The sequence below is a fragment of the Rhopalosiphum padi genome, chromosome 3 (assembly GCF_020882245.1).
Source record: "Rhopalosiphum padi isolate XX-2018 chromosome 3, ASM2088224v1, whole genome shotgun sequence".
Lineage (NCBI taxonomy): Eukaryota > Metazoa > Arthropoda > Insecta > Hemiptera > Aphididae > Rhopalosiphum > Rhopalosiphum padi.
In genome coordinates, this window is record NC_083599.1 from 42,812,603 (window position 1) to 42,824,615 (window position 12,013).

General features: G+C 26.7%; 1 long non-coding RNA gene across 13 annotated transcripts in view; it reads left to right on the forward strand.

Moving 5' to 3' along the window:
* LOC132926935 (uncharacterized) overlaps positions 1-12,013 on the forward strand; it is a 405,462-nt gene that overhangs the window by 367,988 nt on the left and 25,461 nt on the right. The gene's annotated exons all lie outside the window — the stretch shown is intronic.

Consider the following 12,013-nt stretch of genomic DNA (forward strand, 5'->3'; position numbering starts at 1 on the left):
TACTGATACGCTTCGCACCGCCGCCCCGACGACCGTATGAAATCATCTCGGACGATCATTCCGTTTTTATCTAAATATTTATCTCATTAATATTATTGTTGAGTATTCTTTGTTTAATAACCCAACCAAAAATACTGTCGCTTAATGACACAACCTATGTTTACAAAATACAGCTACGACAATCCGCGGCTGCGCACAACGACATGTCCGTGTTTGCGTTCGTACGGCTGCCCGTTCGCTTTTTTTTCCTCACTACCCTGCGTAAAGAAGTTTAACTTCAAAAAATAATATAACTTCAAGATAATTTTATTATTATAAATACAAAAATTAGTAACCTGAAACTGTTATTTAGACAATTTAAAAATGCATCGATATATCTATCATCATGACAGGGTCAGTTTAACTTATAAAGATTTTTATATTCTTAATGTTTAAAGAGGCAACGGCAATGAATTTTGTAGTAGGTATCTTCCTTAAATATATTGATATTTTAATTATATAATGCTCAATGATAAATGTTACTGGTTTAGGTAGATCTAAAATACAACTAATTTGTGGTTTTGAATTTTTTTCATCAGAAAACTGTGGTAGGTATTACATTTTTGGTTATTTCGGATTTTTAAGTACAAATCTTGGTTTTAAATCCTGGAATACAAATTTAATATTTAAACATACATTGAGTTTTTTGTAAAACTTTTGAAATTGTAATAATAAATTATGTATACAGCTAAACAATTCATTATAGATATTGTCCGTGGATTTCTTGGCTTAAATACCTAAATAATATTAATATTAAACTTATTTATCATGCTTATATTATCAAAACCAAAATTTGATATTGTTTCAAAACAATTTAATATTCATTTAAATTAAAATGTTAATTATATTCCTTTCGAATATAGTCAAATACTATAAAATGAACATTACCGATACGTCAAACCTTCAAAAATATTATTTGCTATAATTTACCATACTTCGATACTAATGAAAAATAGTATGCCAAATATGTACTTGAATATTTCATAAATATATTATTTAGATTTAGGTATTTAAAATTACCATTTATTAATTACATTTACGGCCATGGGAGAGGTACCTACAATACCTACATGCATTAAAAAAATTCAACTAAAAATCCAGTGTATTGTAGTATCTTAGTTATATAAGTATTTCATCACCCAAGACGTTGTAGGTACAGTGTATGATAATATTTAAACAACCATAAACTATACGTACCTAATAGTTGGCAAAAAAAAATATATAAGAACACAACCGAACTTTATCATATTGTAAACTAAAATTTATTGTATTAATGTGAATTTTGATTCATGTTCGTTTTTAATATATTAATAAGTCAGTGTTATAATGAATATAACTATTTTAATGGTAGGTAGTCACTGTGTAAAAATTATGTATGTCTTTTATGTTATTTGTATACATTTATATAGGTACCATAAACTTTATGCAGGCGGAGAAAATTTTGCCGTCACAATAAATACTTTATGAACTACGTTTATAAAGCAAAACTATTATTTATTATATTTTGATCATATTTTTATTACGAATTGTAATATTATAATATAATATATTTGTAACACGTATAGTAAAGTTTAGAAAAAATTATAATAAATTTAAATATTACTGTATTATAATATAAGGTCGGTTATGAAAAGGTTTCGAAACTTATATAAGCCTAAAAACACTCAACTATGCGTTATAAATAAATTAAAAAAAGCAATTAACAATAATATTAACAATACGGATTTATTAGATATAAAACATATTTTGTGGACATATTAATATTATTATTATACATTTATAAACGTCCGTGACGTCAATTATAAATCAAGTTTCTTAAAAATTGGTTTTTAAATTTTCTGAAAAGATAATCGGGATGCATCTAACCCACTAACAACTCGTATCCGGCACCACCGAGGACAATGATAAATTTATTTAAAAATATTTATACCACAAATCATCGTTTTCGCATCATGTGTGATGTATTATGTGACGGATATAACAGGTATTCTCGCCAGTCTCGAATTTAATATAAATTTTACAATTAAAAATGATATGGACTTGTATAATTTTGGCTATAACTAAAAAGCATTCAATTTTTTATATGACCTTTGAACACTCCTGCTCTACTTGCTGCCATGTTTTGAAATGGTAAAGACTGTATAATATTATCTAAAGGTTCGTATTTTTCGTTCAAGTACCATTTCTACAAACGTTTTTTTCACAGATCTTATAAGTATTAAAGTATGGTATGCGAAGTGGTGAGGTAAAGGGATACCTCAGAAAATGTTGATTTACAACCTACTTCACTTACCTGTGCTTAAAATACTTATCTCATAAATTACACTTTAGAATTTCAGTTTTTATATATCGAAATAGTTCGAAAGATATTTTGATGAAATTAAAAACGAATGTTGCATTAAAAAAAAAAAAAATACACATGCCTATCTAATGCTTTAAATTTTAAAATATAATATTAAATTTATGAACGGTCTTTAATTATAATTTATAAATGTATATATATATAAAAGGTTACAAGCGCCTATATTGGCCTATAAAGCAATACCGATATAAATTAAATATAATGATAACAGTTATATCCGTATTCGTGTAAAGTTGTATATATTATATATAAACTCATCATTGTTTAATTATATTATTACATTTCTGCATTTTTGATGAATATGATTATATTGTGTGGGTTCTATCAAAATTATTATACCTTTGTAGGTAGTCCTTGTGACTTGTGAGCGAATCGAAACGTTTTAAGTTATATTAAATGTGTGTGTACGCTGATCGGCGTGTTTATTTTAATTATAAATATACCTACAACCCTATTCAACCCGTGTGCTTGAATCACTTTTTGTTTTTATTATTATTATTATTCTATTTATTTTAACAACCAAATATTATTATCATTAATAATATATAAATATATTTGTGGTCAGATTATACTGCTAATATATATATATATATTTATTTAGGTAGTGTAATTTAGGAGGGTGGCTTAAATCGCAAAAATCAGTACCAGGATCCTATATTCATTGGATATTGATCTTGCCGATCAGATGGTCAACCATCTCGGTGCCGCCTGATGTAGGTAGTTTACAAAGACTTTAACGCATTGTCCTTTGTGAATAGAACGAGTGCGGGTTGTTTAAACCACTGTAATACCTCCCGAATATCGTTTATGAATGGATTGTAGTGGTCAATCGGTCAGTCTATACTGCTAATATACCTATATAGGTACGGTTATTTAGGAGGGTGACTTAAAACGCTATATTCGGTACCAGGATCACATCCATAAGATATGTATTATTTAATAGCAAAACGATCATCCCGCGGCGTTGTCTGTAGTGTATTGTCCAACACCTCAACGATATTATGATCATAAAACAAGTGTCATTAACTGATTTAAATAAACATTTTATAACCATTTAATTGAGTATTAATATAATTGCAGGATAACATATTCAAAAATATATTATAGGAAAATACATTGGTAATTTGTTTTGAATTGTATCAGTACGACAGTACCTATAGATAATTTGTTAAGATTATATAATGCATCTAAATAAATTGACACTTTAATAGATTGACCTTAATACAATTAATAATACATTTTGCTTTTTTGAGAACACCAGTGAAAAACTTAGAAATGCATGAAAACAGTGAATATTTGTTTTAAAATATAAAATAATAAAAAATATAAATTCAAAAATATACAAATATAATAAACACCTAAAAAAATGTACAATATACGGAATACTTTATATATTTTACATAAAAATAAAACATTCTTCTTATTCTCGTGTTGCACTGCGTCATCATTGTTAACTACAGGCGGTACTTGAACGAACAGTCTGTTAGCAAGGTACACCTTACGAATGTGATCCTGGTACTAAATATTGCGATTTAAGTCACCCTTCTAAAAACAGCACCTATAACAGCAGTATAATCAGACCGAATAAACACTACAAGTTGTCCATAACGGTTGATGGTAAGACCATCATCTGTAATTGTGTGTTGAATTTTAACGATTATTCAGTTTTTAAGTAATAGTTATGTGCATTTTTAATTTACGCTATATTATATACGCATAACTTGATAAAAGATTAAACTATCGTAAAAAACTAACATACACGCACAGATGATGTTTTACCATCAAGTTTCATAATAGGTCGATCACTCGAATTTTTAAACTGATGGAGCTAAACGTGATCTATCGAGCGTAAGTTTGCAATGTTGCGCACTTGTAAGACTGGGATAACACATGCGGGTGTTGTGTTGCTGTTGTGTCCTCTTAAATCGCAATTTTCGGTATCAGGATCACATCTGTAAAATGCAATATGCTATTATGTCAACCACTGTGTCGTCTGTAATTCACAATAATGACTATAACGCAATGTTCGATTTAAATAGAATAAATGCGATTTTTTAAATTTTCACGCGCCTTCCATAATATATCGTTTTTATAAACAGATATAGAAGCGATCGGCCTGTCAGAGTATTATATGTTACAGATATACCTATATAATTGCTGTTATTTGATTATTGCAATATTTAGTACCGGGATCACATTCGTAAGGTGTACACCTACCTTGTTAACAGGCCTTTCGTTCTAGTACCGTCTGTACCTAGTTCTCAATGACGTAGTGGCATGCAAGAATAAGAAGAGTGTTTAATAATATTATAGTATATTATATAGTATTTGAAAATTTTGAAAATTCTAAATTATTATAAAAAATGTTATTTTGAAATAATGGACAAAAACTCAGTATCTAACCCTCCGAAATATTTTCGTATTTAAATTTTATAATAGGTATATTTACTCTAGAACAAAAATTGAGCGAATTCTACTCAGACTGCGTAAACGCGTTTTGTCTATGGCGTGCGTGTGTGAGACGGTGACTGCAACACATACGAGTGCGACGTCCTCTATATTTGTTATTAAATTATGATAATATTTTCTTTTGATAATAAAATGTTTATTTAATTCAGTTAAGCACACTGGTATTATGATAAAAATATTGTTGAAGTGTTGGACACTGAGTGAAAGTCATTGTAAACAACAGGCGGCACCGAGGTGGTTGACCGGCTGGCAAGATAAATATCCTATGAATGTGATCTTGCCGATCTTGGTATTGGGTTTTGCAATTTTAGTCACCCTCCTATTTACGTGTATAACACCATCTATATAGGTATATTAGCAGTATAATCTGACCGATTGGCCACTATAATAATTTAGTATACCTACGATATTTGGAAAGTAGGTACCCGAATACCAGAAAAAAATAAATGCAGCTATTCACGTAGAAAAATACGTGTATTTGGTACCTATATATAGTTGTTTAGGACAATAAAATATTTATATTGACGGTTATATGTGTACAGCGTTAGAGTTAATAAAACAAATAGATTTTTGTACCTATTATTAATGATAGTAATTTGGTGGTTATATAAATAGAATAATAATATAAAAAAAAAGTGACTCGCTCACACAGTCACATGGGTTGTAGCATTGTAAGTATATATTTCATAATTAAAATAAACTCGTCGATTAGCAAACACCAATATAATACAATTTATAACGTAGTGATTCGCTTACAAGGACACGAGTATAATAACTTAAATCGAGTCCACACATAAAATCATATTATTAAAAAATGCGGGATACAAATAATAAAATTAAACAACCATGAGTACGTACCTGTCATGAGTATAATATTATATATACAAGATACAACTGCATTCGAATACCGGAATACGGATGTAACTTCTATCATTAATCATTATATCTTATTATTTATATCGGTATTGATTTGTAACCGTTCATATTTATAATTATACACCGTTTATCATTTAAATAAATTTAACCTTTATTTGACCTAATAAATCAATAAATTGTTTGAATTTTCTAATGTTCATCAAATTTATTGAATATTATATTTTAAAGCATCCCGTTGGCACGTGTAGTATCGCTAGTGTATACTTATAATAGAAAATACATTTAAGATTATCTAAAATAAAATACAGTAAAATCCCGTTACAACAAACTCTATAGTGGACCTAATTTTTTTTCGTTATAACGGAAATTTCGTTGTAACGAAAATTCGAATAAGCTTTTTATAAGTTCTGCTTTTCGGCAGTAGACTTCTATGACTTTCGTTATCGTTATAACGGGATTTTTCGTTGTATTGGTATTCATTGTAACGGGAATTTACTGTAATTCAAAAATGTAAAATTTTAAGAAAATAAATAACACGTACATGTGAATATACTGGGTAATTAATTTATTCAACAACATTCATTATTTCAGCTATTAACATTTTTGAAAAATATTTTTTTAATTTAATTTCTAATCGAAATAAAACAAAATGGTATCTAAAAAAAATTATAATTTTTAATATACTTTGTCTTTATTTTTAAAGTTTTTATTATTTTAATGAAACATTCATTTTTAATTTCATATTATGAAGTAGAATATTTTTTTAATTATTTAGATACATAAAAATCGAAATTCGATTGTTTAGTTTATGGTTTATGAAATTATGAGATCATTAGTTAAGTACCAAACGGCTAACGTCCTAACAAATACTCTCTAGATTAATTTATATTATCAAAAACAACCCCCTATGTTAAAGATTAAAAGAAAACTTCTGTACTAAAACGATAACTACTGAAATTTATTATTTTTAATAATAATTGTCATTACAACGCATATAAATTTTTCAAAATTTTTGATTGGGTGAAAATTTGTTATTGATTATTAGACAAAAAAAAAATAATAAAACTGTTTCATTAGAAATCATTATTTTATGCATGAATCTAATTTCACTAAATTTTTAACTTCAGATACTAATAAAAACATTTATATCAATTTTACTTTTTTATTTCCAGTAATAAGAAAACATAATATGAGGAATCTTAAATTCATTTTTTGTGATTTTTTACCAAGTAAAAATTTTTTAATCCACATGCCGTCATTCTGAAAATGAAATTTACATTGTCAAATGTCTAATATTTAATATTGGTTATTCAATTTACACAGTTCTTTATTCGAAAATTATATTTAATTCGATAAGAGTATAATATTGTATTACAATTGTTATATATTAATAGTATTTAATATATATGTTTATGTACACAACAAATAATAATAATAATAATGTATAATATACAATGCAAAATTTAATAAAATTTTTTTGTAAATACCTTAAAGTATACTACCTAAACATATAGAATCATTGTATAAATAAACAATTTCTTAAAATAAATCAAAATATCATAACGTATAGTAAATGTGTATTAATATTATTATATTCGCAACAGTGTAAATCCTCACGAATAATGCTTTTGATTTATTATGAAATATTTAACACCATTATTTATCATTAGTCATTACAAAAAATAATTTCTTCGACATTTTTAACTTATTTTAACATGTCTTTGAAAAATAATTGTATTGTAATAACGTAAAAATAAAATAAATTAAAAATATTTTAAAAGGGTGGGCTAAATATAAAAGTTAATGCAAAATAAATGAAAGTTAAATAAGAATGAGCGTGTGTGAGTAATACATTTAATGTGAAGCAAATACAAGGGACACAAACCTTGAATAAATGCCAGAATCTGCGTAAATCTTCCCTACACTTATAATTTCTGGAGAATATAGTTACCTGTAGGATATGATTATATGAATATTGAATTATTTAAATTTATGCAATTACCTTCCTCCTGATCGTCGGAGGGCTCTCGAGGTCGTGATTCGAGAATATTATGATCAAATACACAGTAATAGTAAAATGTAGATAAGTAAGTTATATAAATTAATGCAGATAATATGTTGCTTATGCATCTTACCTTATTCCCACCTCTATTTGCTTTGTGCAGTTGTCATAAAGTTAAAAGGTATTAAACACTGGAATCCAAATAAAAAAACAACACTGATTTATTTTCGTTGAAATGAAAAAAGGCCCAATTTAAACGTATATATATATAAAAAGTTATGTATATGTATTTTTATATAGCTGATATGAGAAAAACATTATATATATATTAACATGACTTTTGTCAATAAGGTTAGTATGAAAATCTATATTATACAATTGTCAATTACTATTATATAAAATTGTAAGGGGTTTTCTATGACCGCGCTAACCGAGAAAACTACTGAACCGATTTGGCCGAAATTTTTTACTGTAATACCCGACACTCTGCTGAAGGTTTTAGTACCACTTTTGTCAATAAAAAAAAGTATAAAATTCATAAAAAATTAAAAACAATTGTACCTATATTATATACATATATTGTGCGACACGGCGGCCCGCGGGTTTACAGCTACCTGCAACCTGACCTTTTTGTTCGTCAAATTGTATTATGTTTGATATGAATAATAATGTTCCGAGAAGTTTATCGCACGTACTCCGACAACATGACGTATACCCAATATTCGTATTAATCTATACAAATATAATATATATAGTCAAACATTCAAGTACGTTGGCGTAGATCTTCGTACAGAGTGCTTTTCACATGGACAATTATACGTGGAATTTTCTCGAACTGGGGACCCGAATCATGATTTTAATTTTAACAGGAGATAAAACAAAAAACATCATATACTCAGGAGCCTTATAAAATTCTTTATCAACCATAAATTACTCAGCATTTCTTTTTTATCTGTATTTATTTTTAGTAAAAATATATTTATCATTTATACCGCTAGAAAAATTTCAATCCGTTTTCATTATTCGTTTTTTATATTTACCTGCCGATCATATTAAACAATAATATTTGAATAAAAAATTCTATACATATCATGGTCCGAAGGCAAAACAAACAACCAATCACGGGCAAAGTCGTGACGGGTCGACTAGTCATTTATAAATTCATATTATATTTTCATATTTTAAAACGTACCTATATAGCCTGCTTTTAGGACTTAAATGTATAAATATTTAACAACATTTAACGAAATTCACATCTATAATTATAATTCATAACTAAGACATCATCTAATGTCGTCAAAAAATTTAATTTATTATTTCATTAAACAGGTTAACCTATTGGTTATTAAAGCACCTATTTTATTGGCTATATTATAACTTATAAAAAAAACAAAACTAACTATACTTACTACTTACTTACTTACTTTTTTACTTATAGTAAATACAAATTATTGATTTCGTATGATACAAACAAATATATATAGTACATAAAAAAAACATAAGCGATTCAAGCACACCGGTCACCGATTATAGATGTATTTATAGTAAAAATAAACCTATCGATCAGCGAACACGAATATAGTACAATTCATAACGTGGCGATCGCTCACAAGCTAGGATACAGGTATAATAGTTGAACAGGATCTTACTTAAAATATTCCCATTCGTAAAAAATGCGGAACACAAATAATAATAAAGTTAAAAAATGATGAGTACCTAATATTTATCGAAAACAATTTATTGCGAAATCTAAGTCTTTGTAAAATGTGTCTAATAACACAATTCAAAAATAAATAACGTCGTATTTCCTCATAGAATCGTAAAAAATAAATACCAGTTTACGAGAACAGCTTGCCTATAGCCTCTCCCAATTTTACGAACTAATACTCGTCGTGGACTTTATCGCTGCTTAGAGGTAAACGGTCACTTTGTACTATCCATTGTTTAAAATATAGAACGCAGACACTTTGTACGGTCTGGTAAAAAGGTACATTGCAGAATGCGGACACTTTGTACTAATTGTACTATTATATACATAAAGTATATATTATAATTATAAGTTTTATACATAAGTAGTAACTAATAATTATGTATAGTGTTTAAATTATTAAAATTGTTATTATTTTTATTTTTATTAGCTAATATTCTAAAAATTTGTAATAATAAAAACTATTACTAAACTATTTTCATATTATACTACCTTTTGACTTATTTATATTGTACACATTTTTACATGTAGTTTTTTAAACATTTTTTCAATATTATATATTTTTTTTGACGTTTGACATTTATTTCAAATTTGACAGATTTCTATATTATCCTATTTTTATTAGCTAATAATCTAAAAATAATTACATCTAAATACTATTTTTATATTATACTACTTTTTGACATTTTTTTTGATTTTTTTGATATTTATATTGTACACATTTTTACATGTAGTTTGAATGATATTATTGATTATTTGTTTATTTAGATTATTATTATTATTATTATACAAATACAATCAATATTTTATAACAATTTTATTTTTATTTTTTCTATTTTAATAATTAACACTATACATAATTATTAGTTACTACTTATGTATAAAACTTATATTTATAATATATACTTTATGTATATAATAGTACAAAGTGTCCGCGTTCTGCAATGTACCTTTTTACAAGACCGTACAAAGTGTCCGCGTTTCACACCTTTAATGCCTGACCGTACAAAGTGACCTAGAACCCTGCTTAGTGCTTAGTCAAAACTCAAAAAGATTCAAAATATTTTAAATATATCTATTCTTTGTATACATAATCATTGAAAATTTCAAGTTTAAATGCGGTTTTGTATAACAATAAAAAAACAAAATCGATTGTTGTAAAGTGGTGTGCGTATTTTTTTTTCTTTTTCCTGATTGTTTTGAAAAGTACCGCAATTTTTACTTTTGAAATAAATTTAATTTGTGTTACTGCTTACCAGACATCACTTTTAAATTTGAAAATTGAACTATTGAAGCATTTTTGTTTTAATTGTTCCTAAAAGAAACGGCATACATACGTTCGGAAACACACACACATTACACATACACATAAGACACACATCACTGCATCATTATAAAACTAATATATTTTATCGCTTCGCTTAGAACATAAAATTATTCTCCAATCAAGATAAGGTTATAAATTATTAATATAATAAACTATACAATAGCTAATAAAACATTGATGATTTCTGCTGGACTGTGGAAAACGAAAAAAGTGCCATGACAGTTTTCGAAAATAGTCATTATCAAGGCTGTGAATTTAATGCACTTAAAAACCAAGGCTGCAGCAAAAAAACATAAAAATGCATTAAATTCACAGCTTTGGTCATTATTATAATAAAAACAACAGCATTGCATATTTTAATTTCAGTTTCACTTTTCTGATATCGGAATATCTATCGCACTTGTTTTCATATGTCATGTTTTTCGCACACATATTGTCAACTAATTTTAATAATATTTTAATATTCGATTTTGAATATCATATAATATCTTATCGTCAATATTTTTATTGCGGATATCCGAAAAGTAGACATGCAATAAGATGTAATATTAGTGTATGTTTCGAGGTTTAATCTGTCTTTGTTTTTAATTTATATTATACCTACCATATTACTTTATTATATTAGTATAATTTTTAATGCGTGTAACGTCATAAATGTACTGAATGAACGGTAATTTAAAAGCATTTGAAATACTTAATTCAAAATAACTATTATGAAATATTCAAATACTTAAAAGTACATTGTATTATACAATTTTTCATTAATATTGAAGTGTGATAAATCATAGACAATAATATTTTTAAATGTCTATTGCACTAACGTATCGGTTTTGTATTTTTTTTTAATGTTTTTATGATTTTGTGTTAAGGGGCCGCACCATCATTTGTTTTCTCTGTCTATCTCCCACATAATATAGGAATAAAGATACTCCGTATTTCCATGATTACGACTCTCTGGTTCAGTTTAAGGCAAAAGCACCTATTAAATATTTTATAAAGAAGAGAATTTCCTATGCATGACTGGATAGATTTTTAATATTTACATTTTTTATAAATATAAGTATGTTTTAATTTAAAATAATTTCGATTATTTTTAACCATTAAATTAAATTTATTCAAAATTGTAAATATTAAAAATCTATCCGGTCAATGCACAGGAAATATTCTTCTTTATAAAATATATCATAGGTGCTTTTGCCCTAAACTAAACCAGAGTCGTAATCGTGGAAA